Source organism: Haplochromis burtoni, unplaced genomic scaffold, assembly GCF_018398535.1.
Source record: "Haplochromis burtoni strain Fernald_Lab_line unplaced genomic scaffold, NCSU_Asbu1 Contig_167, whole genome shotgun sequence".
Classification (NCBI taxonomy): Eukaryota; Metazoa; Chordata; class Actinopteri; order Cichliformes; family Cichlidae; genus Haplochromis; species Haplochromis burtoni.
The window spans coordinates 181,257-183,187 of NW_024582528.1; the positions used below are offsets into that span (position 1 = coordinate 181,257).

The window sequence follows — 1,931 nt, forward strand, 5'->3', positions numbered from 1 at the left end:
AAAAATTCTATGCATTAAAAAAGGGATATTTACTCTTCCTACTTTTCACAATAAAAGTCCTGCACAGTCATTGGTGTAATCTGGTTACATGACATGTGACTATTGTGGTTATATCAGTTTTGGACAAGTATCAGATTTCATTTTATAATTTCTTTATACACTAAGGAATATACTCGTTTCCCTTTTCTCTTAAAAACATCTGTTAAGCTAAAATTGTGTCATTAAGAAAAAGCATGGGTTACAAAAAACAAAACATTTGTTCTATTTAACAAAATAAAATGCAGAAATAAGTGTACACATTAGCTTTCCCACTGCTAGTGAAAACTGTTTTCTTTCCAAATAAATCTCTCACTGAACTAACACAGCTAATCCCCCAGCATGTTTGTACTCTATTGTTACCTCGGCCAGGTCCGCGGCTCTGAACCGTGGTAAAGAGACCCCTGGCTAAAACATCGGTTCCATGTCGGGCTCGTAGCCGGTAATTACCTTTGCTGTCTGGGTCAACTTTGCTAGCTAGAGACAGAGAGAGGCGCTGAAGAGCTGCTACAACTGAACTTTCTTGTTTCGGAGGCGGCGAACACGGTGTACAGTCGAGTCTTAACAGCCTACTTACAACTGGGCTCGTTTTTGGCTGCAGTGGTTATTATTGTAATTATATGCTTTCATCTACTGTTTCTCGTCGGTAACAACTAGTACTTATCGACTCTCCTCTTTCTCCCTTCCTCGCGCTCACTGACGCGCGCACACACACAACGGGAGGGGCAGTCCCACACATTCAAGCACGGACTACACCCCCCATCGGGCTATGTTCTTAAAGGGCTATGCTTGTAACACTCTGCTAATATTGTCTTCATGTTAAATAATTTTTTGAATAATGTTTTTTTTTTAATATTTAAACGTCACGCCAATATGGGCTGCAAGTAAATTAAATTAATGCAAGGTGCATTTCCCCAGAAACATGTCAGTCGACACAGCTAGCAAACATTGTGACTGGCCTTTTAAGCACAGTCTATTTTCTGCTATTTCCCCCACAGAGTCTTTAAATTCATCACCAAGCGGATAAGAAATTATTCCTCATTTTGGACATATTGTTTGCACCAACTGTAATCTCCAACTAACCAAGTATATCAAACTCCCATTAACTCATTAGTTAACTAGAAGGCCTACATTTAGCAAAGCATAAACCATACGATACAGGAATAAACTTACTCATACCATAAGCATTTATTTATACGAATATCTGTCAAATAAAAACTGATAATTATATAGCGAAACTCTGCCTAACAGCCAAACAAGCGCCATACACCAATAGAATTAAATATAAATTATCGTTACTTCAAGATTACTCAGCAAATTCTTCGATGTGGCAGACACGAACTGACCATTATTAGGACAATTTTCAACAAAAAACACATAAAATTAAGTCTTTTAAGACATACATTTTAAAATGTGAAATACATATTTGATATTTACCTGAGAAAGATGCAAAATTGTCTCCAAATCTCTGCCCATGAAGATGGCTGCCTTGATTGTAAATTTTCCCGCTTCTTGTCGATTCTTACTCCCAGAATGCAATGCATAATTAAAGAAATACGGAAAAAAACCTGTGAAAAATCAAAACGGAAAATTCCTTCATAGAAAAACGGTAGATTGTACAGTATTTTTACGGATTTTTTTTACAGTGTAAATCAATCTGTTAGAAAATGGTCTACTACCCATTCAGGCCAAAAATATCATTATTTTGGTCAATATTTTAAACTTTGTTTTAAATGTAATTGTTCCATTACTAATTTATAACACTAGAGAAGACAATTTGTAGAAAAACTGGATACACGATTACTATGTTTTCTGGGACTTGTGAAAATAAAGAACTGAAACTGACATAAGACCTCTGGTCCCTAAGAACCTCTGGGGTCTGGGTGATTCCTTTC

The 1,931-nt window shown here is 36.5% G+C and overlaps 1 protein-coding gene across 1 annotated transcript in view; it reads right to left on the reverse strand.

Moving 5' to 3' along the window:
• Nucleotides 1-1,670, reverse strand: part of LOC121815262 — a 27,912-nt gene extending 26,242 nt beyond the window's left edge. The window contains exon 1 of the mRNA XM_042225302.1: nt 1,474-1,670. The gene's annotated coding sequence lies outside the window, so the exon portion shown is untranslated. The remainder of the gene's footprint in view (nt 1-1,473) is intronic.
• Between the last annotated feature and the right edge of the window lie 261 nt (nt 1,671-1,931).